The 27,587-nt window shown below is 39.2% G+C and overlaps 1 protein-coding gene across 1 annotated transcript in view; it reads left to right on the forward strand.

Moving 5' to 3' along the window:
* Positions 1-803: 803 nt before the first annotated feature.
* Positions 804-27,587, forward strand: part of LOC124164339 — a 166,125-nt gene continuing 139,341 nt past the window's right edge. The window contains exon 1 of the mRNA XM_046541619.1: positions 804-1,129. The gene's annotated coding sequence lies outside the window, so the exon portion shown is untranslated. The remainder of the gene's footprint in view (positions 1,130-27,587) is intronic.

Below are 27,587 nucleotides of genomic sequence, written 5' to 3' on the forward strand. Positions count from 1 at the left end.
GATCGGTGGAGGTGGAGGCATTTGCCGGAGATATGAACGGGCGTCTGTGGAGGCGGTGGTCGTAGTGGTGGTGCTCTATAAAGACCCCCGGCGTGGCGGCCCGCGACTCATTTGCCCACTGACGAGCGTAAGGTACATCCTCAAATACATCCGAAAGTTTTTTTGGGTCGAGAATACACGTTGATCAATTTTTTTCCCGAAAATCTGACCGACACAGTGGGTAAGGATTTATTTGTGTTGTGGAAAATTTTACTGAGGCGTCCTTGAACTGGTGAAATAATAATGAAAAACTACTCCCATCAGGAGGGTCACATAGCTTTCATCTCCCAGTTGACTAGGTGTGTGTCCTGAAGGATTCAAGTGGTAAGGTAGGATTTTGTGGATCACACAGAGAGAGAAGGCAAAGGAGACTTTAACGCTCGTGAAGGGGCTTGTGGAATATTCTTCACGTACTCAGGAGGGCAGAGTTGTGGAAACATAATAAAGGAAGAAGGAAGGAAAAGACTATTTCGTGAAGGATCTGAAAAAAAAGTGGCGCGCTTCTCCAAAACATTTGCACGTGAAGGTTAAGAACGAACGTGAGGGGGGCAGTGGCACATTCTATCACCACTTCGGATTGCAGGGAAGTGAATGAGAGGGGGTGGTTATAGCTAGAGTGGTCCCTCACCCGAAATAAGTGTCGTCACCTTGAAGGAAGGGGGGGTGCTGTTGAAGTGCTGAAGGGGTTGGTGAAGGAGAAGCAGGGGGAGGTAAGCTTGGCGCCGGTAGGAGAAGGAGGGGGCTCTTGTGGTGGGGAGAGAAGGTAGGGGAGGAACCTGAGGACCGTTTGGTGTCGGAGAGGCAGGAGTGGGGGATAGAGAGTGGTAGGAGGAGAAGAATTTGCCTTGTTTCTCACAGGAAAAAAGCATTCGCCTCATTGGAGCCGCACAAAGATCGACTCGTGCATCTCCTCTCGGACTCCTCCTTGGGCAAAGGAGACAAGTGATCTCCCCTGTGCACTTTCGGCGCACTATTCCTCCCAAACACCCTTGAGGACTTGCTCTCCTTCCCGGAAACAACCGCAGCAGCGGCCGACAGCGCCGAGGGATCGGACCCTGCCGACTATAAAGGATTCGTCGTCCACAAAAAGGTGAGAGAACGAAAAACAAATCGCCCAATCCCAATCGTTACTCGTGTTGATGGTGTCGTATTTTGAGGAGACGTCCAGCATTCGGAGACATGAACGGGTGACTGTGCAGACGGTGGTCGTAGTGGTGTTGATCTATACAGATCCCCGGCGTGGTGGCTCGCGACTTATTCGCTCACTGACGAACGTAAGGTACCGCTCAAAGACACTTGGAAGTTTTAAGGTCGAGAATACATATCGATAATTTTTTCCCCGAAAATCTGACCGACAGTGGGAATTTGTGTTGTGAAATTTTACTGACGTTCAGGTCATAAGCGCAGTAGGGAAAAGGAGGGAGGGGATAAATCCTGGCGTCCGCAGTAGCCAACAGGGTACTACGGCTCAGTGTCCCTTACTACGCATGGAGAGTTGTGCTAGGAGTACCCCGCAAAGAGCGCTCGGGCAGTGCTTGAAAAATCTTCACCACCGCCCGGGATTCGTACCCGAGACCACAGGGTAGGAAGCTGACACTCAAGCTACTATGTAGGACTTCACTCTTTCCCGACAAATGATGGCAGTAAATTATTCTCGGGATTTCATCCTGGTAATCTTCTCAATCTCCATCGCTGCCGTCGTTTCGAAGAAGTCCTTTACCCGCATCATCATGACCAGTCGAAACGTCGGCAGGGATGGAGATAGAGGAAATTACCCGGGTGAAATCCCGAGAAGAACTTACTGCCTCTAGCAACCATAGTAACCCGACATCCTTCGCGTGTGGTATATTCGACCAGTGGTGCTGTTTTGGTGACGGACAGGCGTTGTCCGGGGCAACAGGTGCGGACTGTACGTTCTCCAATGGGATTTTCCGTGTGAGTACGGGACCGTTTTTCTGCTCGTATGAGGCTGCGGTTGTGGATCGGTTTTTACGAGGTGACCGCTGTCTTCGTTCACCGCTAGTGAGCGTGGAGATGCCTCGCGCACGTGTTGGCCAAGGAATTAAAGCGTCCTCATAAATTACTCCTTGTTTAAATCTACAGGGCGAGGAGCTGCCTTAGAAATCTCGGTGAAAAGGTGATTTTATCGAGATAGTCAGCTTGTATTGAACCTCGTTACTAATCTAGGCTCATTCTATTCAGGAGCAATTGTGTGAGATAGTTTCCCGGGAATGCGTCTCATGGTTTTAAAGAACCTGGTGTATCGGTGGAATCCTTTGTAGTTTTTTCATATTTGAAACGATTCGAAAAATTCCATTGCAACTCTTCAGGCATATATTTTACCTGGAAAAGACAGCTGGAAAGTTTATCGATATATTCCTCCGACCATGACAAAATCGCACGAAAGAAAAATCGAAAGAATAGATTATTGTAACCCAGCAAACGCATGCCTTCTTTTTAACGTATCCATTTAATTTCCAATCCCGTTAATTAATTCAGTTATTTGGTTCTTGTTTTGGATATACAAGGGCAGAACTCAGTCTGAAATAACCTATATACGAGTGAGTTGGTCAAATTATATTTGAGGGGGGCGGTTGTCTTTCCTTGGTTCCCTCACGCCACGGGGATTGTTTTGGGGGTCTGAAACACTACCCAAATTTGATCTCAGGATCTTTCGGTCAGTAGCCATGTTATATGCCCGGAAATATAGTTAAACCTTCTCCATAAAAGTAATGTCAAAGTAAGGTGAAGAAATAACTTACCTGTGGACGAGTGGATAATTCATGACATAACGTAAGTTACACTGAGATTACCAGGAGATGTCACATGAAGTTATCTCTTTACTTGAGTTGATGCTGTTCCAATAATATAAGATAAGAATTTTTAATGGCTCAGAAAAATATTCTTATTGTTTACCTAACCGATAAAAATGGAAATGAACAGTAGCAAAACTAACCAGCCTGCCACTTTCCCAATACTAGAGCAATAGCTTGTAATTAGGCATGCATCAAGGCGGTATGCAAGTCTCAATCAAAGTTTGTGCATAGTGGCGATCGGAAGAAATTACCAAAACTTCGTGTTCAATTTTCTGCAGAATTTAACTTCTCAATTATTCAATTTTTTTCTTCACGGGGAAGCGAGTTGTTTTATAATAATTTTTATCGTGAAAGAACGATATAGCCAGAAATATACAACTCTTTATGTCGCCGGAAATTAAGGGATAAACAGTTTCAATTTTCCTGAAAAAAAACTTGCTTCGTAAGTGATAATTAGGCGGCTCCTTTGATGAAGAGACCGGTATCGAGTTTTGCGAGAACTAGTTACGTCACGATGGGGTATGATTATGTGTCGACCCCTGACCGAGGCCACGTAATATTACTTGTGCAAAAATTAATTCTCAAAAGATATTGAGATATTTAAGTTGTGATCGAGGTAGTACGTTAAGTTTGATTTTGCACTTTCCCGACGAATAAAAAAATTCTCTCGGATTTGTGCGAGGGTATAAATAATCAAGGAAATATCTTTAGTTAGATTTGACGTAACCAGAAACCTAGGTTGCCTTAATTTTCTTACCCGCGCGCAAACCCGTGAGAATTTTATTCATTCGATATAAAACGTAGTTTATCGTCGTCATTGAAGGTGGTAGGTAACTTTCAATTCAAGGATTTATAAGCGAAAACGATTATCTTTTCTCCTGAACATTCAATTCTTAGTCTCTGCTAAATTTACAATGTAATATCTCGACTTCGGAAAGCAAAAAAAAGTTTCCTTTTTCCTCCGTTGTTTCCGAGCGAATTTACTTCCCTTTTTAACTCTGAAAGATATTTTATGGTTAAACGAGGGATATCATTCTTCACTCCGTAAGAGCGAACAGTCCGTTCACGGCCTTTAGCACCAGGTTAGATTGAAGTGGCAATATGTTATCGGTCATGGAGCGATACTTTCTGCGATTGTTTTCATGGTCTACTTATGGCGCATGCTTTTTTATCCGGTCATCCGGGAGGCAAGCAACCACTCATTCGGTATTGGTCATAAAATATTTGAAAATGATGTCCCTAATCGTTACACCAAAAAAAAACTTGGCGCTTTTGATTTATGAAGCCTGTGTGATGTTATATATACGCATTGTTCTCAGCAAAAAGCTTTTTCCCGATTCTGAAGAAGGTTATTGATGATGCAATACAGCCGTAATACAACAGGAAGTTCTCAAATAGACGCGAAGGTTATATGTTTTCTGGGTTAAAGTCGGAATCTTTCTCACTATCGCACGGAATAATTTCGCGCGCATAAATATGAGCAAATTTTTCATCATAGCTATCATAAATCACATGTTTTAAAGTGTTGTGGCAAATTTACCATGGTTAACCTACTTGCAGATTCAGTTATATCATAATAATACACAGTACGTCTAAGACGGCAGGCATCACTGATAGCCCATCAGAAAAAAATCATAAAAACAATTACGTTTATGATACAACATTATTTCTCCTTTTAACTGTATACAGTCGAGTTTAAATTTTAGTTTGCACTTATTGCAGAAAATTATGCGATTCCCATCCCACAAAATAATTCTAATCTCATGACACGACACTAATGTTTATTAATTAGCAATAAAAATTATAAACAAAAAATAATAATAAGAATAGTTACTTAGCTAAAGCTGAAATAAAATTCATTAAAAGGAATGCGACAGAGATGTTGGATCTCAAAACGTTATATTCACGCTTTTATTTATTCATAGCGTTGTTCATTGAAAATGCACAAAAATTAAATTCTTTCTCAATATAAAGACAACCTAAGTAAAAGGCGATGGTCGATGCAACAAGCAACTTTCAGCATATTTTCAAAAAGCTGGGATAAATTTTCGGCGAAAATCAATGACCGAAAAAAATCTCAGTTTGAACCTCAGTGTTATTGGCTGACGATAAGAGAATGGTCAGTATGTACGAACTACTTGGGGAAACCATCACATTATGATCGTGGTGGATCAGCTAAGTTAAATTGTGTCACCGATAGTTATTGTTTGGGAAACAATTTTGCTAACGTAAGCCTTCACATGAAAGTACCGTGGGATAATGAATTTAAATGGCTGTACATGTAATCCGTTACCACTGAAAATAAGCAGAATTTTGCCCACGGAAAAAAATGAAAAATTAACTTTACTTGCATTATATTTGATTTTGTTTACGTTGATTTTACGAGTTCTTGAGTAAACTTTCTCATTTTTTCCGCATCACTGATAATTATTCTTGGAAACCGTAATGCTTAAGGTGGTCTGTTAAATGGACAAATAGGAAAGTGTTCCAAGTCTCAAAATCATGACTGATTATTTGCTGCGGAGTTGGATTAAAGTTTTCAGTGGCTGAATTTTGGTGTAGCATTCAATGGTCTCTCCAATAATTCCGAGGAAAACCCTATATAATACCTAAAGTGTTTTTTGAATTATTATATACAATAACACAATAGCCCATAGTAATCTTTCACGCTTTAAGTCCTGGTGTGCTTAGATTTAAATGTAAAAATATACGCTGTGAAAGCTTCGTATTATTTTGAAGTCTTTCTTTAACTTGCAATGGAGACGTGGCTCAATCTTAAGAAGAGAAAAAGGAAATATAAATTTTATAGTGGTTAAAGTTACCCCTTTTTTGGTATAAACTTATTTTAAGTATAGATGTTTATGCCGATTTATTCTCTTGATGACCTGATTAAGGAAGAGTCCGAAGGTGCATTCCAACTGCAATTGATGCTTCTATGTTATAAATTATTCCTTGATTTATTTCATGTAGTAGAAAAATATTTTCCCAGCATACTACTTAAATACTCCATACAAACCTACCTTAATCGGTATAATCCTTAAATAATAATCATTACTGGTCAACAATCCTGAGCTTGGTTTGACACATCTCTCCACTCAATTGTCCCTCAACAATAGTCTTCATTAGGCCGTCATGTCTCAAGATATGGCCTATGAGGTTGTTCCGTCTTATGAATGTTTACATGAAGCTTACCTTCTCTCGTACTCTTCTTAGGACTTACTCATTACTTACTCGGTCGTTCCATTTCATCCTCATCCTTCTCTTATTGCAGCACATTTCGTAGGCCTCCGCCCCTTGATTTCTCCGCGTTTGTCATTGTACGCGCCTCACTTTCGTAGAGAAGCAGTTGATTAATTAACTTACTTAATGCGGGGAAATTCTCCATCAGATGCGAAGGAGACAGAAGTTATGGGTGGAGCGAGTACTGAGCGGGGAGGGCATACTGAAGACAGTGAAAGATGTTAGAATGTTGGGTAAGCGAGGGAGAGATAGGAATATAATAGGGTTTTTAGATAGAATGAGAGTGTGTAGGTCTTATGAAATCAATCGATTGCTAGTTCAATTTGTGGAATGGTGAAACGATAGATAACGAAGTAAAATTTGTTGCATTATATTCTGTGTGGAATGCAACAAAGTTCACTTTTTTATTTTGTTATAATGAAAGTCTAAGTATTCATTGAAGAGGGAAATGGAAGAGAGGACTGCCAGGATATTACTTATATATTCTACAAATATCTACCTTAATTGGTAGAATATTTCAAAATGAATTATGTCGGGAATGCATGGATTGTATTGCCATTTGATGAATGACTGAATTTCGGTAGGTGAGCATTGGAAATCCATTCGCATTGGGCATAAACTTCCGTCCTATGTCTCATTTCCTCCCCCGAATGGCTCTCCGGAAGATGATTTACGCATCGCGAGACGGTCGTTCGTTCTCGAGTTCGCTGCCACCGCTAGTGCAACTCGTTTTGTCGCCGTCCGATGCTGCGGTGCCGCCCACTAGAAAGACACCTGCCGGGGAAGACTTCCTCTCTTCTCCCCTCACTCTCCCCGTGCAGTCTCTCTTTGACTCTCCTGCTACATCCATTCACATCCCCATACACTTTTCCCTGTTCTAGCATGTGCCTTGGATATCAGCAGTGGCGGAGGGTGGGGGTTGAGGTTGAGGGAGGTGGGGGTTGAGGAGATAGATCCACCCCCCCCAAAGCCTCAGATAAAAAAAAATATTTAAAGATATTGTCTAAATTTGACTTATAATAACTACATCTGCTTTAAGTTAAATTTTAAGGGACAAAATGATGTAAAATGTATTTCGGGCAAGTCATTTTTAAAAACTTTTCCCCCCCCCGTTGCCTTGGAGGGGGGGGGGGTGCCGCCTCAGGCCATCCCATCCCCTCCCAAAGCATATTCCTAGTTACACCACTGGATATCAGAGAGACAAAGGTCTATTCTACGTTGCCTGTAATACGCTTAGAGCATGAATAGGATATCTCCACAATACTATTGAATAAGTTCAGCCGATTCAGGCGTGATATAGTGGAAGCTCGACATATTGAAATAAAAGGTGGCAGAACTTTTCCACAATTTTTTGATGCGTACATGCGTTTTCGCTCACAGAACCACCAAGTGGTACAAGACAAAATGTTGGCTCTATTCACTGAAACGCGTCGTAGGAATTAAATAATTGTGAAAAAGCGCAACTACCTTTTATTTCAACAATACTATTGACAAGGAAATGACAATTAATGCACAATGGGAACGTTTTTCATAAGGCGTAACGGATAAAAACAGAGTAAGACTTAAAAAGGACACGAAGTATTTTCTAGGAGCTTTCATATTAACTTTTACTCTTTTTTTATACTTTATGACTTTAATTGTGCTGCACGCATATAATTGAACTCAATGATTTAAATAAATATATATGGGTAACTAATTACTTAAATATAAAATGACAGATATGAAGCAGTCCAATAAATTACTCTAAACAAGACAGTTTTCTTAGTCACCACTACTATATATAACTATTATGCAAAAAAAATACATTTTTCAACCTATTTTAGCCTCCATAATGCTTATAAATCTTATCAAACCTTAACCGACGCACAAAATTCTACATTTATGATGTAAAATTTCCTCAAATAAGTTGAAATTATAAATTTTTGTCATTTTGTGGAAAATTAGGAAGTCTTTTCGAACGTGTTATTGATTTATGATATCGATAACCTTCACTCATGCGTTTGAAGAATAAATTCCACTAAAATTTTTCTATTTGTTATTTTTAACCCCTTCCACTTCGATCATTTTCCGAATATCGTGCTACTATTCCGTATTTATTTTTTTCAATGGTTCTCTTTTAAATGGTGGGTTATGAAATGATAATTTGTAATTTGTAACCAACGTACAACCGTGAAATAAAATGTGATTACTAACCATGGAGAACACAGCTATCGCTGCTCAAATAAAATCGTTATAATCCTTCCAATGCATCATGTTTAATGAAAAATTAATTATTAATGTTTACTATGCATGTTTTCACATTTTTAAGCTTTCTTTATATTTAAGCATTTAAGCTAAATAATTATATTGTTCCTCAAAATAGTGCTAAAATTATGAAAATCCGATGACGAGGTACACTCGTCATTGCGCGGTTTGGCGTAGAAAGTTCATGACGAGCTAGTCTCGTCATGAACTGGGACTTACAGTGCAAGGGGTTAATAAGCAAAAATTCAGTTATTGCAAAGACATAAGGACTTGTATTGACCAATTCCTATCGTAAGTTCCCACTTTAATGTCTGAATGAAACGTAGTTAGATCAATTCAATCGCAGAAAAGCTCACTATCTCAAAGATGATATTAAGGGCAAAATAAAATGAATTGGCATCCCACATCCCACATCCAACCCACAGTTTCTTGGCATTTGCATGGAAGTGGGAGGTTAGCCATGCTGTTTCGAGCAGTAAGTTTGTGGGTCAGCCCTTAACAGACGCTGACCTTATGTGGAGATTACTCTGCCGACGGCCTAGCATTCAGGGCGACAGAGTCACGCCATTGTTATGCGCGCGCGCGGGGACGACCGCTGTCCCGGAGGTCCACGATGCCTCGAGAGCCGTTTTACAAATCTCCTGAATGATGCACACGCAAATTTACAGTTACTTCCGTTAGGGAAACATCGAGCTGTGCTTAAGTGTGGAGAGAAATCCGAAAATGATTACGAGAAGAAAAAATAAAAATAAAACCCGAACAGTTGCGTCACGCTCGCCGGGAGACTTCAACGTCTGTTGCGCCATGCTATGGGTCCAACGAGGCAAGGCCCACGAATGCGTGGCTGTTGATCAGTCTGAGTCTTTTTAAAAGCGCCAATAATCGAGTTAATTCAATTCGGAGTTCACTCGATAACTGAGGACAACGATCTCGCATGGCAATTAATGAATCCGGTACCATGGGAACAATTAGAAATTCGATGCTCATTATTTTAAACTCGGCGATGACCGCTGGATGTTGCCACAGTTGGAGTTTGCACATTGTTGTATGAGATTGTTGCTCTTGGTCATCAAGTGATGTTGAGTACAGGCGCTTTCGTAAAACCCGTAAGCCAAGGTCAAGGGCGGAGAGGCCATGTTAGGCTAACAGCTTACGATGTTTCGACAGTGCGGAAAAGAATCTGGTAGTGGTCACGCACTCCGCGATTCAATCGGAACATTGATTTGAATCGATGAAGCCACAGTTGTGTGAACCTCGCAGATTAAGGTTAGAGGGGTTTAGTTTCTATCCCTGGGCCACCTCGCACTTCGAGGATTTAGATTGTGTCTCCGAAGTCATGCAGTCGCTCGAGTCTCCAAAATATTGCTTTCAGTTTTGGAAAAGATACGATCGTTTTCATGCATCCAAAGATCCAATCGTACTCGAGAGATTAAATAATGTTTGCAATATATTTATTTTACTTTACACCATTAGGATCGTAAAAATGTCCAATCTGAATTTTTTGGCTCGGCGAACTTATAGCTTAATAAATAATATTAACAGCTGTGATAATTTTCAATCGATAATCAACTTTTAGATACGAGTTATCTTGAAGCACGGTCTCTGGCTGTCTCCACGTGCAAGTTGAATAAGATGTCTCAGTTTCTCTACCATAATTTTTAAGAATTTAATGCCATCTTCATGAAAATCTTTAGATATGCATTAAAAGTTATAGAATTGGTCCTTTTAGAGTGGATTACTTTGAATTTTCTGTGCGAATATGTTGCAATGGTATACTGTGAAAGAGGAAAATCATATTAAGTGTGAAAATGGAATTTAAATTCCGATGAAAGCCGCATTTCATACTTATTTCCGGTGGTAAAATTCACTTGGACCGGCTTTTGATCTACGGGTGTACTATATCGAGTTCACCAGTCCTCATAGAAAGACAATGACATGTTACCAACGCTTTCATACCATCATATTCAAGCATAATTTTTTTAAATCCTTTTGTAGACCACGCAGTATATCGGAATACAGTATGTCTACCGCTCGATTTCGGGGCCAGTCAACGCCACCTAAAGTGGCCAGCGGTAATTTCATTAGGGTTAATTAATCCACCGATAATGCTAGTAATTATATGTGGAATGAGGGAATGCTACGTTATCAGGGTGTCTTTTAAAATGTAGTTTCCGAGCTCTTCACTGATCTCGGAACATTTTCCCAGAATGAGTATTCATTAATACTTAATTCGTGGAAACACACTTTGCAAATTGTAAATATCCATACATTACAGGAGCATATTTCCACGATATTTTGTTCCCATGTTTTAATTAAATGCCATAGAGAACTCTATCATGCATTTATTCTTTCTGCTAAATTTGAAATTTTTTTTACCGCTTCGTTACCGCTAAAAGTTTTAAATATTGATCGGTAAAATCAGTTCATTAAAAGGTTCATGGTATAATCATTATTATTATTACCATTCATGTAATTAACATAGCTTCGAATGCCTTGTAATTACGGGAGGTATGAGCCTTATGAAATGAGACCGAGTGGTATTATTTTCAACACTCTCAGAACCTTTTCCGCATATTTTCCCTGTAGGGTATTAATTTGGATTATTCCAGCATCATTTTTTGCGTACCTTTTTTAGTCCGTTGCCGAAAGCGAGAAGTTAAAAATCACCGGTGGAAACCGCAATTAATTGATACTTATTTAGCTATAGGAAGGAGCAAAAATTAACGGTTGACCTGAATTCCAATGGAGCCCTTTTTTCATGAGAACGGGAGAGGATATCTGTTCCTCAGATTTCAGTCACTCGTTCATCAATAGGCTTATTAAGACTTCAGCTAACGAAATCGATAGATCCCTGTCTGAAACTCGATCCTTCTTTCCAGCGAAGATAAATCGACCAGGAAATATTTGCGGTCGATTTTAAACGATGCCAGCCCTCATAATTATCAAGAAATATTATTTTATTGCATCTTATTAATTATATCTTTTATTTAAATGAATAGATTTAACGTTTTCACTAAAACTTTCACTACATAAAATAGTTAAATTGAGTGACATAAATATATAATGTCTTTGATTAGATTACCTGCTGCACTGCACTTTCAAATATCACCCTATACTCCTAAGTCAATAAGTTACCTCGTGTGACCTGAAAATTTTATTATGATATGAATCCCTGGTCGCGCCAATTAAATATAAATAGTCTACCTTACGAGGTGTAATATTTTTCTCTTCCATAATGTACAGTTTTCATTCAGTGAAGCCTAAAGTTTTAAAGACATATTATTGATATTAGAATGTTCACTTGCGTTTGTGAGAGTGACTTCAGGGGCCGAAATATTTGTTCCAAGCAACGCGCTTTTAATGGCTGCGGTAAAGAGAAAAAATTTGATTTTGTAGAAGAATACTGTAACTTTGAACGCTATCGCGAGATCAGATATTTCAACTGTTTGTATGGCTACAAGAGTAGATGCATCACGAAAAACCTTATTGTTCAATTCAAGGAATACGCATAATTCACTATTTTGGCCAACGTAAGAAGAATCTTCTCAATCTTCTCAGCCCTCATTAATATGACATCGTGAAACCGTGGAGTCTAGGCTTCTGTTACTTTATATAAAAAAACTCCTAGATCAATCGCGTGACTAGGTTTTCTGGTACTCTGCTTAAATACTGCTTATGATTCTAAACTTTCAAGAACGTTTTATCGCTTGATCTGGAGCAGAGATCGTCACTTATAAATAGGCATATCTCCCATATATCTTCTACCCTGATGAACAGTAAATTTTGATGCACCAACCACCATGATATATGATCTAAATATTAACGGAGGTATTAAAATTTTACTGTTAGAACGCAGAGGGTTTGGGCGTTTCCCAGAATAAAGGTACAAAATGTTATAAGGGGAGAAGTCTTGCTAAAAAAAACAGATATCCGAGCTTCCTTTTACATTATGTATGCCGAAATAATATTTCTATTAATAATTGAGCTTCATTAACTACACGATATTTTATACACAGTGCTACATAAATGACCTGATTCCATAGCCAACCGTCTCTGTTGAATCAATAATTCTACTTGTAAAATTGAACCTTGTCTTCACGATAAATAATCGCTAAATCACTCCATAGCGTGACGAAGGAACGTATATTTCAAGACGTAGTAACTACTTCCAATAACATTGAGAAGATTGAAATTTTAGCAATATTGATTCGAGGCATCAAGTTCCTAACCTCAAATCCAAAATAATTAACATAATCCGATCCATTGTTCATTAATAATGCGCGATAAATGCAAATATACATTAATCGAAGAGGACAGTATTCATAGGAGGGGAAAAAGGGGATAGGAGCACATGGAGGAGAATGGAAGAAGACAACAGTGTTTGGCAGATGGAAAAAGCCAGACATCAGAGAATAAACATGTACCTTGACTGGGACTCGAAACTAGAACCTTCCGATTAAGCGTCGTATGCTCTACATGTTAGGCTACCAGGACGCTTAGGCTCACGATGATTTTGGCGGGACTTTATGCAACAGAAACCCCCCATTTGCTCTGGCCCACAAGAGTGACAAATAGATGGCACTGGGGAAGCTCACCATTCAGCAACAGAAGGACGAGAGAACAAGAATGTAAGTTAGGAAAAGACGGGAACATGAGTTCAAGTTTATGCGGAGCACGCTCAACCCAATACATATTCAGGTTATCAGAAATCCGCTGCCGCACTTTAACGGTAATTTTTTAAATATATACAATCTATCACTTTCAGTGTTAGTCCAAAAATTGTTGAAGGTGAGTCAAACATCTCCTCCATTAAAAAGAGTAATTTGTTGAAAAACTTATTTTTAGTTTCGGATAGTAGTTGATAAATTAACCACGTCGTGTTTTATATATATTATATTTTTATTTGCATCATTTTTTGCATCATTCAAATGATGCAAAATAACATAGATCAACACAGCCTAGGAGATACGAAGGCAAAGCTAATTATAAAAATATTTTAACGTTGCCTATTTGAGAATTTAACCCCGTTACCAATGAGTTCAGTGGAATCATACAAGAAAAAAACTACATCATATTTTGCCGATTTTCGTCATTTTTTTAAGTGAAGATAAACTATTAAATCAGTAGATAGTAATTGTAGACGCACCCATCGTACTTATCTGCTTGTAAATCCATCTAATAATTAGTATATATATATATCTATCTCATGTAATCTATGTAATTATCTAATAATTAGTTGATCAGTCTCATGGGTGCGTTGACAGCCGGGCCAATTGCAAAGTCAAAATTTAAAATATCGAATTCACCCTCTTACCGGGTGGTCCCAGTAAGAAAAAAAAGACTCGCTCCGTGCGTATCCGAGCGAATCAAATCAATAGACTGCGTGCGTGAAGAATACGAGTATCGTCGTTCTTTTTTTTATCCTTTCAATTTGGCAATTTCCTTGAACCAGTGCTGTGAGCAACCTCCTATAAGGGAATGCCCCTTTCCTTTTCCTCGCACTCGGGAACGGGTCCAGCCCTCTATGTGACCCCGGAACGCCCCTGAGATCAAGCCGGTAAGGCCACCAAGGAAGTAGGCGTGTAACTACATACGCGGACGCCAGTGGTAGCGCTCCCAGCGGGAGGATAAGGTTTATGGGTGGGAGGTGGGGAGGGAAGGGTGTGCTGAAAAATATTTTAATGAAATAATCACAGCACATACGATAGCTCGAGTTTGGGTCGTATGTTATGCAATGGGGTCGGTCAGGCAAACCTCAAATTGCAATTCATTAATGGCTTGATGGCTTACCGATGTGATTGAGAGGAGAATATATTTTAATATTTTTGATATGGTTTTCATGAGTTTTTTTACTAGTTTTGGGATAAACACTAGCAATTTTCCACGATTTAAATAAAACATACATTACCATTCCTGTTTATATATTTCCTGAATTATAATATAATCGCGGAAAATTGCAAGTGTTTATTTCAGCATGGAAAAATTCCACTCCATCATGCTTGGATTGGCATCTTTGGATTTTATTTTCTACCAGTGTTGTGTTTTGATTTTAGCCTTGAACAAATTGTTTTAATAAGTAATGGTAGTGTTTCCAATGTATTTCATATATGTATGCAAGTGTGTGTATGTGTTTTTATAGGTGTATATCTTTTTTTCATTTTTTACTTCGTAATTACACTTATTGAGCCTTTTTTTCGTGGTTTTAAGTACCCCCTATTTATTGATTCTCCTGAACTGTGGTGTTACGGTTAAATGTCACATGGGCCAGCAAGGCCCACGATGATAAATGAATTGATGTAAATTTTTCAGGCCTCGGTGGTGGCGGGGTAAAGTCCTCACCTGCCACACAAGAGGTCGCCGATTTGAGTCCCGCCTTCGTAGGTTGCTCCTATCCAGGCCACAGATTTTCGTTGTGAGTTTCATTGTTGCGATAAAAACCCCGATGTAATGGCCAACGGTGCTGTCTTCGGCTGAACAGGAATAAATAAAAAATTGGGATGGCCGGATCGGATACCTCGGATCCAAATATCCGCGTATATTGCCCTTCATCGGATACATCGGATCCTAAGTCGTGGAAGACGTCGGATCTGGATCCGAAATTTTAAATAATTGCTTCAGTGGAATCAACGCCAATCAAAGTGGATAAGGGTGGAAAGAGTTCCGATTCTCTCTTCGAATGCGCCGTCGCATGCGATTCTTGTCCTACTCATGAACCGTTTTGTTTGAAAGCTCTCGCAGAGGTTACGCAGGAGAATTTCAGCCGTGGAAAATAAAAAAAAGCAAAATACGACTGGCACATAGTGTGACTTTTCCCAAGAAATTGAACAATCATCGGGGGAATCTCAGCGACAGGAATTTGAAAATGCATTTGGATCCGAAAATATCCGATCCGAATGATCCGGCTCCGAAAATCAAGGATCCGATTCGAATCCGGATCCGAAAAAAATCCTGGATCCGTCCATCCCTAATGAAAAATAAAAGAATATGGTGGATTGAAAGGAATTTGATGGATTGAATTGATAATCATCCTCGTAAATAAAATTATTGAAACTTTTGCGGGTGGTGTTGATATTTAACATAGAGGTTATCATCTGCAACAGCAAGGCTGGACTCGTGCGTATGGACAGCGACTGCGAAGCATAGAGGAAATTGCACGAATCGATTGAGGTCGATTATTATATTATGTATTCGGTCTATTAGCGACGTTGAAGCAGTTCAACTAAGAAAGCTGTGTAAATTGATGGCCAAGGATTTGTTGCAAGTGGCACTTGTAAACATAACTATAATAGATAATTTGTTGTTTCACGATAGATTGAATTTTTTCAATATTGTAATATAACCAATGTTTAAAAGGATCAAGAGTACCTCGGACTTATATAAGCATATCAAAAACCCAAGATTCTTTTCAGACTCTTTCCCCTTTTTCTGTCACTCTGATGGGTGTTGTACTATAATTTTTAGTTGAAATTCACTTACTCAATTTCATTTAAAGTAACGCAAAATTGGGAAGTCATCTAGCATAGATTCTGAAGCAAATGAAAAACAGTGAGACGCAAAAACGAAAAGAGAATAGAAGGGAAAGTACTAAATGTCATTTCGAAGAAAGTAGTGCAGTTTCAATTTCATCATTACGAGGAAATAATTTCTTCGCTTCAGATACGGGCGTGTGTAGTATCTATAAATTCAACAACGCTAATATGCTTCGAATATAATTAAATGATAATAATAGTCAGTTATGGTTGGAAGGAAATTACTTAGCTTTTCTACAAAAACACACACTTTATTTCCGACTAGTTCCGGTTACACTGTACCATTTTCAAGTTAGTTTGAAAATCAATGAATTGTGATGAGATGTGGATTTTGATTTGATATCTGGTTTATCACACGTTATTCATTTGAGCCTCAAGTCGTTAGCTTTATACTTGCTGGTTCAACTGAAGGCTCGGCTATCCATAGAGGATAAGGAGAATGTTCAAAAGCTTCCAAATCTTCGAACTTTTAATAAAACCTAGGGCTAGTTAAGAAAACGAATTTGTCTCATTAATTAACGGTGCGATAAAAGGAGTCTGAATATGCATTACTAATTGATTGAATGCTATTTAATCGTCCGCCATCGAAAGATTATTTTTTTATTCGCTATATCCATTTGCTACGCTTAGCATACACGGTCCTTATAAGCCACATGGCTTGTCAGATGCTTCCTCACTTATAAATATCATGCGGAATATTGCAGAATGATATAAAAAACACTTTACAACAAATTATATTAATATTACTAGCCAAAATTAAGTATAGGGATACATTTAGGCATTCCATATTTTGAAACACACAAGCATTCATGTAAAACATAACTAGTTAAAATTTTTAATTTCCTCCAGTAACCATACAAATACCTCTTTATTTGCTTCTGCCATTCCTTTCAGATCTCTAAGATGTTTAGGAATGTAATTAAAAATTACATTCCTAAACACCTTAGTGATCAAACAAAACAGTATTTTGCAAACTTTCATTCTCGTTGTTGGTGGAACCTCAATCAAAACCAACGAGTAAGCGAAGTCGAAACGAGATTCATCGCGCTGAATCCTGAATACACGAATTTTTCCACGCAAAAGGTCAAGAAACATTTGAGTTACGCCTTTCAATACCAGGAGAAAATATATTTTCAGTTAAATTAATTCATATCTCATGGTGATTTCTTCCGTTTTTGGACCTGCTCTTCAGATTGCTTTTCGATTTCCATTTAAGTGCGACTAATGACATAGGTCATGCAGTGATTGGTCAATTGAATTTCACATTCTTATTCAGAGGAGGATTACGCGGTGACCATGTATGGAATGTAAAAGTGATCGACAGTACGCCACAATTGGTTCCACTATCTGTTGCAAAATTTTGTCCTCCAACTAAGTATTCACGTTTGAGGGAATTTATTAACAATAACTAAACTAAAAAAATGAACATGGGAAGGAATCCATATTACTGAAACAACAGATACAGCAAAAAAAATCCTCCGGATTTCATGGAGAATCCCAATGGAAAGGTTTTGGGTGAGCTTTCTGATATGTTAAATATTAAGTGATGGATAATGAATCAACTTCTCTCAGGTTTGCGCGCGGGTAAGAAAAATTAAGGTCGATGACGTTACGGGTTTCGCCTCGTTAACCATTCTCCACATTACTAAATGAGAATGCGTTTCAAGACGGACCCCGAAACATCCGCTGCCATTATTTTTCTTCCCCGCGTGCAAACCTGATGGAAGTTTATTATTTGTACTCTCCGAGAAAGTGCAAAAGCATGCAAAGAAGTTTTGGATATTTTGGTTAGAAAGTTATTGGAGCATTTTCGAATACCCAATCTTATATTATAGATACTAATTGTAAGTATAACCACGTAGAATTGGAGTTTTTTCCGGCCTATATTTTTAGGGAATAATTTTCGGGTTTCCCACCAGGAGTGTGGTAGGGTAATTGGTCCGAACTTTTGGAAGGTTAGATCTGCCATCGTTCTCAGGGGTAGAGTGTGAAGCCAAATTCTTGTCGGTATTTTATCCTTGAGTGTCCTGTTTGTTTAAACCGCTGAAAGCAGCGGTAGCAGAGCATTGTTTGGACATCGGACATAGAATAAATTTCAGAAATACAAAGTTTCTATGCTGCACGAATTGTAAAAGAGGCGATTGAAATTAGCCTTGAAGAAAAGAATACAAATAGGGACAAAGGATTCCAACTTATCAATACGTGGAATATCATTCAATGGTTTTCGACTCAACTTTGTGGAAATTAATACACGAAAATGAAAAGGAGACTTCGTTGCTTTCCACAGATTTATTTCGTCCGTACGACATGTTTCGCTGTCCTCCAACGGTTGTTTTCTTAATGCAACCCCTCACTTGGGGTTTCCAACCCAGTACCTTCCCCCCCCCCCCCTCCTGACACCCACTCCTTCCACTCTTTCCCCCAATCCCTTCAAGAGTATATATGTTTGCCTAAAATTCGAAATCTTGATATTGACCTCTATGGTCGAATCATGTCGTACGGACGAAATAAATCTGTAGAAACCAACGAAGTCTCCTTTTTCATTTACGTGGAATATCATAATCAATCACAATATCCAAAAGCAACAATCGAGAGAGAACCAATCAGGAAACTCAAGAATAAAAATAAATAACATACCGACAAGAATTTGGCTTCACATTCTACCCCTAAAGACGCTTGGAAACCCTAGAATTATCCCTTCAAAGTAAAATCCTGTTTCCTTAAAATCGGTTGGAAAACCGACTCAGTTCTACCTGTTTATTCGCGGAAAGTTTTAAGTTTAACTCGCAGAAGACATTCAAACCACCGAAAAACGATATAACCAGTGCCTCGAATGGCCCAGTGTGTGTAGCAGTGTTTGTCAGCGTGGGTAAGAGTCTTCAGGGGTGTGTTAGCGGTGGTGGTATCGGGAAGTTAACCGAGGCTGTACAAAGTAGCGTTTAAAATCGTTGGAAAACCCAAATAGTTTACCTGTCTTTTCTCGTGAAATTTTAAGTTTAACTCGCAGAAGACACTCCAGCCACCGAAAAAGGATGTACCAGTGCCTCGGATGGCCCAGTGCTTGTGAATAGCTCTGTTTGGTAGCAAGGGTAAGAATCTTATATAGCGTGTTAGCGGTGGTGGTATCGGGAAGTTAACGGGGGCTGTACAAAGCAGCGTTTAAAATCGTTGGAAAACCCAAATAGTTTTACCTGTCTTTTCTCGTGAAATTTTAAATTTAACTCGCAGAAGACACTCCAACCACCGATAAACGATATATCAGTGCCTCGGATGGCCCAGTGTGTATAGCACTGTTTGGTAGCGAGGGTAAGAGTCTTCGGCACAGTGTGGTATGGGGAAATCAGGGGAGGCTGCACAGAGCGGCGGTGGCGGGGCAGAGCTTCGAAGGGGGCAGTGGGTCGATGAGATGACCTCTGAAGGCATACGTGATGCTGGGTCGGTGGGGGAGGGAAGGGGGGAGAAGAGGAGGGGGAGGAGGGGAATGAGAGAGAGAGGGCGGGGCAAATCTCTCCGGCGGAGGGGGGGATAGGGGTGGGGGGGTGTTCGGTGTCCGGTCAAGAGCAGGAATGATGGGAAGGAACGTGATGCGTGGAATAAGTGCTGCCGGCCGCCGTGTGGGCAAGAGCGTGCGTGGTGGTGGATGGGGTCTTGCCGCAGAGCTGGGATGTGAGTGTGTCGGCCACCGCCGGCGGCACTGGCGGCTTCGAACGGTGCCTCGACCCGGGTGACGATGAAGTTTAGAACGGGCGTGTGGGGGTCGGGGGATGGGGCGATCGGGGACTGTTATGAAAGAGGATGGGCTCCTGGCCGCGAGGAAGGGGGATGGCCACTCTTGCTGAGAATGTGTTCTCCTTGCGTGCGTGGTGTGGACTCCTCGCTCCATGATGGTCGATTTTTGCCTCTAGACTTTTCGTTAGACAAAGCATTGAATAATCTACTGCAAAGTGGAGAATGGGGCGGAAAATCGATGGCATACGCATTTTGACGACATAATATTATTATTACGCATTGCTGCAAGTAGGCTATCGCCTGGTGGCAGCATTAGATGTATACACATGAATAACAAGTTCTTATACAAAGTTAAAATCTAATACAAAGTTTAGAAACAGAAAAGACACCCATGGTAAAAAATAATACATTCATTCTAATATCTTACTACTAAGAATTTAACATTTTTCCAATAAACCAATTTCAAACAATCCATCAAATACATTAATTCTAATAGAAGACAACTAACAAATGAACATTAACCCAATTGACATATTGAGTCATACCTTAACATATGTTGAACCTAGAGTCCTTTTATGTTACAGTTGTGAAATAAATGTACTCTTCCAGTTAAAAATGTACACACTCACACATGCGAACAGTATAGAAGACCATTACAGACACAAAGAGTGGCGAATATGAGATAATGAGTGATTTTTGCCTTCGATTTTTCCCTAGACTTGGCACTACAGGGATTGGGGTGGAAAATTAATGGCATATGAATTCTGTCAGATAGGACTGATTGTGTTTTTCTCGATTTATGATTGCTATCTGATATTGATTTATAAGATAGAAAAGTATTGATTTAAAGAATCTAGTTCTTCGGACTCTAGGTTCGACATATTTTAAAATTGTAGCATCAATGTATTTTCCCAGTTAAAAATTTACACATTCACATGTCCAAACAAAGCGGAAGACCATTACAGAAATAATGAGTGAAAATATTTGGTTATGAGTGAATAGATGCCTGGGTACCACAAAAATACCAAACCCCGTCACCTTCTTCCAACTTAATAAGTATTACTTCCTGGGTGTGACTTTTAAGTTTGCTCATAATGGAGATATTTTATTGTACACCTGATAATACTGCAAATGTAAAAAAATACTTAAACAATTTCTCATCACTTAACAAATGCTGGTACACATACAAGAAGTTTTTACATATATTAAGTTTACACATTTTGGCGATTTTCTGTGGTGCAATTGATGATATGTCAGATGAACTGATACATTTGACATTGATTTATTAGATATCTTACATTGAAAATCGATAATATCTATGATTAACCGCCTTAGGATAGCACGACACTGTAGTGTATATGTGAAGAAGGAAGGCATAGAATGTTTTCAATTTCACTTTCTACTATTAAGAGTCGTGCAAGCTATTACTACAAGGCCCATAGATAAGAAAAAATAACCACCATTATTTGAAAATTGATTAAAAATTTCTAAATTTAAGATTTAACCAGAATTTCACAATCGATATTCCCCAAAATCCGATTATTTCATTCAAAATCGATAAAGTCGATTCGATTAACATTAATACTCGATTTTTATAATTAATTAATTAAATAAAAATGTATTTAGATATTCATTGATAAAAACAACCTTTGATTATTATGAAATCGTTTTCTATCAATATGAATGATAGAGTTAGATTTTTCGGGCCGTTAAATTCGTGTTAAAACTTGTACGCAGGTATTTGTATAAATTTTCAGATGATGATTGCTCACCAAAAAAGCATCGTTACTAGGCAATCCTTCTGTTTACATTGAATAAGCTTCCTGTTTTTCAAACGAAGCGCAGATCTCACGGCTCATTGAACAGGATGTGAAAAAAAAACAGAAAAAAAACTGTAAAGCAGACAGCAAGAAAAGTCCCTCACAAGTAGATTAAACGCAAAATGATATAATTCTCACATTGGAAAGAATCTTATTAACTTCTGCTTAGTTCTAGATGTGGATGATTTCAGTTTATACAAAGTTAAAGCCTTTATATTTATCAAAGACTATATGAAACTGTACGAGTTCGATAGCCAGAATTCGCCACTGACTTAGTGTAGCTAGAGCTTAATCATTTACTCAGATATAAATCAATAGAATCAAAACTAATCACAAGATAATCCATGTAAATATTCCATGAGGCAGAGTATTAAACAAAAATAAAGAGCATATACGTTTGTGGAAGTTGATGAACACCATTACTTAACACAAAAAAAGGATGTCTGCTTTTCTGTCCGCTATGCATTTCCGCAAGGGTGCACGGATTTCAACCAAAGTTGGTATGTAGGTTCATCTCATGCTCCCAAAGCTCTTAGTTCTACTTCTGGTTGTGTCCTACGGGTCCTTTGCGTCATTTTCTTATTACTGCTTTCTAATGTCACGTCATACAACTCTTGTAGTTGGACATCCTGCCGGGTATGATAACTCAAAGGTCTCTACACTAAACCTTTAATACTCTTAGTAAAAACCATTTTAATGGAATATGCGTTCACATACGTTTTTGGTCTGATGCACATAATGATTAATGTTTTTAGCGGGGTATAATATGATCCCATTCGAATAATAAAAAATAGCGTACTATGTACTTTTAAAATATTATGTTTCCTACTACACCATTTATCAATTTAAAATTTGTTAGAATCTGCCAGTAATCCAGCCATAATTAACCATTCCCTTCCTATTTTTGACGGAGAACTTTTCTATGTATAAGAGTGTTTCTATGATTTTCTCTGGCACGTAACTGACCGGTTGGATAAATGAACACTTAGAACACGATTGGATACCTAAATACTCACCGTCAAGAAATTTTAAGTTGTGTAGAAAACATTAACGAATAAATTAATTGAAAAGCGATTAATTGAGAAATCCTTCAATGCATGCAAGGTAAAATATAACTGGAGAATTAAATTAGATGGCAATTTTCAGCTGGCCAAAAATTGATTATAATCACCCCCATGTCCTTTTCTATCACCGCACCGGCGTGTATTGTGATTCCGCGTACATAAATATGTAATACGCTAGGTACTGCATACTCCAAGACCTCCAGTTTCTGCTCTATCGTGCCCCACTCCAAAAATATCTCACTCCTAATTTGCATCTAATTTCGTATGGTTGTTATGGATGTTATGAAATTAAAAATAAATTGCAAAAAGCATTCCGTAAATGGGTTTTTAAACTCCCTCTTTTAATTATGAGAAACCGCAAAATTACTCCGAATCCTCTCTCGGTCGCATTCATTAAGCTACAACGTAGGGGATCTCAGAAGGCTGTGAAAGAGTCTCCTCCGATAAAGCTAATTTTCATAATGGACTTAATTGAAATCTTTGATATTCTGACTACATAAATAAGTCACTTTTCTGGTTAAAACATTTTTGCACCATATGGAATCAAGAGAACAACATAGTGTCTGGGGAATTCTACAAAATACCTACTTTGAAGCACAACGCAAGACACTCAATCACGGTTTCCTACTTAGTATTCTCTCTCTTGAAAGAACTGCAATGATCAAACCTCATACGCTTAAATAATAATGAATAGTTACCAACTGAATGCTATGCTTAAAGGATTCAAATATGTGAACTACCTTAAATTTTAGATATTTATTTGCATGAAAATAAATGGTAATATAATAATAGATTTATTATATTAAAGAATATAAAAATGTATTATTATACTTGTCTCAAAATTGAAGAAAAACTTAAAGAGTGCATATTGATTATAATCACTACCATGTCGTTTTCCATCACATTACACTGCGTATATTGTGATTCCGTGTGCATAAGATACGTAATGTAAGGTTCGATTTGGCTCGGATGAGAATTTCTTCCTCCTCCGCAGTCATTTCGACTCGCTTAATATCATCCCCTTCCTGGACCAGTAATATTTCACTATTAGCGCCAATTTTTTTGTCGCCCCACCTCCGTGTGGTAACTCATCTAACGGTCGACAGCGATTATGCCACCGCTGGAATTTGGGACAGCCGGCCGTCCGGCGAAGGGACGCTCCTATTCCGTGGGCGCGCTTAACGGCAGCGGACGCGGACCTCCGAAACGCGGCGCTTCAAACTCGCGTAAAAAAATACCATTCCCATTCCCTCGAGTCACATCTCCCCGAAACTGATGAATGCCAATCTTCATCATTTATTTTTGTCAGGGTCACGTATAAGCCGAAAATGGGAAAATGAACCCTTAAGGCCTGTTTACACGGTGCATTAACACGTACAGGTTGGTCTAAATGTATGAATGCGAGAATGAACGCCAAAATGCATCACGTAACCACCCAACTTGTGCAAATGCATGCACAGAAAATAGAACCTGTTCTAATTTGGTTCAAGCATTCGTGCATGTTCCGTTCCACAAAAATCATTCATGCAAACAGAAATTAAATCGTACGTGTTAATGCATCGTGTAAACAGGCCTTTAGGTAACTGCATGAATTTCTGAATACATTCAAAAACTTTTTTCTTTATAAAATATATCATTGAACGCTTCGTTTTAATAACTTAATCAAATATTTTTTTTAATTTTTAAGGATTTCAATATGTATCACATTTTTGAATCACGGCTTTTGGGAGTTCCTCCGCGTTGTGTTGTCCATAGGTGAGGACAGTTTCTCCGACCAACCTGCTGGCGTCTTCAGGTCAGAGGTGACCTTCTGACTGTCTGTGAAGTCTTCTGATCTGCAGACGCCGGCAGGATAGCTGGAGAAACTGTCGCCACCTCTGGACAACACATCGCGCAGGAACACCCAAAAGCCGTGATTCACATGGAGAAACGCCGCGGAATCCTTAGATCTAACATGCCTCACGTATGATTCATTACAGTTATAGACAACTTTTACATTAAATGGATGTGTATCTGAGATTTATCAATTTTTCACAAGAGGTTTTCATTTCACATATTCATTGAAAACTTCTCATTGGCGCTCGTACCCTTAATGATTACATACGAGGGACATTAGTTTTCAACCTCCAATAGCTCAGCAAAAACAGCATACAAGCGATAGGCGGGTACTGCACGCATAGGGCAGCTGCGCATCCTCCGCACCACAAGCCCAAGTCATTTCTGGTATTAAGCTTTCGGTTTAAGGTCAGTAGCCTTCTCATTAACTACATACACTGCTTCAATGGATTCTCCTGCCACGTGTGCACTGTGGAGCGACAGCCAGAAAACTCGCGGAATGGCTTCAGAATTGACATGTCTCGACCTTTATACCGATAAAAGAGAATTTTTTAATGCACTGTGGCTAGAGTGTGAAACAGGGCGAAACATTACACCGATTCCCATTCAAAACAAAAGAGGAGACATGCTGGCTTCAGGAAGTGTTCTGATCCATGACAACGACCGTCATCTTAGCGCTGATACAGCCAAACTGCTCCTAGAGCAATTTCAATGGGGCATTGTTGATCATCCGCCGCGCAATGTCGACATAGTGCCGTGTGATTCCATCTTAACACTGAAGTGAAGACGTGGCTAGGAGGGAAGGGTTTCCAAACAGGCTTTGAGCTTCAGAACTAAGGCCAAATTCACTAGAGGTCACTGGCGCCAACATATTCTGAAGAGGGTATAGAAAAACTTGTCCACAGGCACGACCAATATCTCAATTGACGAGGCGATTATGTCGAAAGGATACCACAAGTGTGCTCAATACTTAGCAATGAAATAATTTTTAGTCATTCACTTCATCTTCTGTTCATGACCCATTGGAGGTCGAAAAAAACGTCCCTCGTATATAGATATCACTCGGGTGAATCCTCTCACTCGTTTCTCATACGGGGAGAAGACTTCCGTCAACATAATTAGAAGCTGATCTCCTATGGCACCTACAGACTGCTTCGAGAACCGTATAGTATAACGACGGGCTGTATCATATCTTATACAACCATTCGTTAGAGAGGAAGAAATGCTCCCTTCAATAGTAACCGGCACTTAGTGTAGTGTATCATACATATGATAAAAAATGCAGTGAAGGGTTGAAGTAACTGGCTTATGGGAAGGGTTATGAATTATGCTGGTGATCGGGTTGATGTGGTGGCTAGAGTTAGTGAGAGAGTGTTGACTTCCCACCGTCTGGGATTAGGTTTCAATCCCGGTGGAAGAGAATTGTTAGAGACTGCCCAATCCCTACTTGAATGTTTTGTGCAGGATATTTCAAGCGTAACATTTCGTCCGTCAGATGGGACGTTAAGCCGTGGTCCCCTTGGCGCATTTCGTTAAGAGCAGGCTAATGCCGACGCCGCGCCGGGTTTCTCTCCACCGTTCCTTCCTTACCCTTTCCTCATGGTACAAATGAACTCAGCTGTCGGTCACCTCCTACAAATAGCATACCTCACCATACCATATTCCTGTACTACATATATTGACGCTGTATATTGAGAAGCTAGACAAAATGCGACCGAGTGATGCAAATGGGAGAGGCGGAAGTCAGCGGTGCCCCTCTTTAATGGTAAGGGAACGAGTGGGTGCCTTCTTCAGGTCTCAGGAAGATCCCTTTTCTCTCGCTTGCCGTCCTCTAATGCATACCCTCACAAGCCCTGCTTGAATGTTGTGAGCAGGATATTTCAAGCGTAACACTCCGTCCGGAGGATGGAACGTTAAGCCGTGGTCTCCTTGGCGCCTAAATGATGTAGGGCAATGCCCACAACTGGTTATCCATCCAGTGATAGAAATTGGCCCATAAAATTTGATCGAAATAGACCAGCGGGGTACATTCATATCCATGAATTAATTAGATTAAGATTGCAGTAAGCCCTTGTCATATTGCTCTTTAATTTATTAGTGCACTTTTTTGTCGCCAAATTATTTTGGCAATATAGATATGCTTAAAAGAAAGAATTTTAAATCTTATTTTAGCCAGTCAGAAAATTACATGAAACCTGAAAATTCATCGCAAGACACCCGATCACTGTTTCCTACGACGTATTCTCTCTCTCGAAAGCACTGCAATGGTGGAACTGCATACGATTAAATAGTAATGAATAGTTTCTGAATGTTATGTTTAAAGGATTCAAATATGAGTACTACGCTGCATTTAAGATATTTATTTGGATGAAAATAAATGGTTACCTATTATGTTATAGGATATAATTAATGCATTAATATACTTTTCACAAAATCGAACAAAAACTCAAGGAGTGCCTATAGATAGAATGTCAAGGTTATAGAAAGTCAAAGGTTATAGAAAATAAAAATAAGTTCAAATGTATTATATAGTCAATATCATACATGCCCCAAAATCCAACAAAAATTAGACTCAAGAATAGCGTAAATGAATAAACTGTAAATCAAAGGTTGTTTTTTCGGTGTAATATTTTGCAAAGGAAAACGTACTGGGAATAAATTTCCATGACTCTTTTAAACCTCTTTATACATAAGACTTTAAAGTTTGTAAAATTAGGTTGTCAAATTTGAGTACTTACAAGTTTATACAGCTTGATGGTATTGAAGATATAGAGCGCTTGTAAGTTGTATTTCAATCTCCTTGGCAAAATTCGCTGCATTTCTTCACCACGACGGCAAGATGTGCCATTTAATTTCCATTCCATTAAGTGCCATTCCGTATATAGGGCGAAAAAAAATCATCGGGACGTTGGGAGGGAATTTCCGCTTCAATTGAAGACCACCGCGGCACAAGTTTTTTGCACCCAAAAATTCCCCTCGTGGATTCTGCACAAAAAAAGCCGTCGTAATCCTTCGTTTTAATGCCTCCTTCATGAATTCGCACCCTTGCGTAGGCCTCTAGGGGCCGCCTTTTCTTCCGGCACATGTTAGAGGCGCTCGTAATGCCTTCGCCAGCGGTTTGAGTCGCGAATCGGCCGTTCGCCGAGAATACCACCCGCGAATGGTCTCTTCCCACGGGATAACGACGCAATCAGCCGAGTCTTTAAGCATGCCATAAAACCGACGCGGCATTCCGTAGATCCGCTTAAATATCATTAACCTGCATCAGGC

This window comes from Ischnura elegans, chromosome 8 (assembly GCF_921293095.1).
Source record: "Ischnura elegans chromosome 8, ioIscEleg1.1, whole genome shotgun sequence".
NCBI classification, from domain to species: domain Eukaryota; kingdom Metazoa; phylum Arthropoda; class Insecta; order Odonata; family Coenagrionidae; genus Ischnura; species Ischnura elegans.